Source organism: Gavialis gangeticus, unplaced genomic scaffold (assembly GCF_001723915.1).
Source record: "Gavialis gangeticus isolate Ggan-Ray unplaced genomic scaffold, GavGan_comp1, whole genome shotgun sequence".
NCBI classification, from domain to species: domain Eukaryota; kingdom Metazoa; phylum Chordata; order Crocodylia; family Gavialidae; genus Gavialis; species Gavialis gangeticus.
The window spans coordinates 138,313,997-138,314,223 of NW_017729024.1; positions in this window are offsets into that span (position 1 = coordinate 138,313,997).

The window sequence follows — 227 nt, forward strand, 5'->3', positions numbered from 1 at the left end:
TTAATGTGCCTGCCACTTTAAGAGGTCAAGCAGCCTGCAGGTGGGGGTAAGGGCTAATTGCAGAGTCAGCTGCCCCAGGGGACTGGCAAGTGAGGCTAGGCTTGATCAAGGGAGTCACCTGATTGAAGGAGGGCTGGGTTTAAACAGGGTATAAGCCCAGACCCTGAGAGCAGGGCTGCCAGTAACATCTTGGGAGCTGGTGTAAGAAAATCACCCAGCAGGAAGGC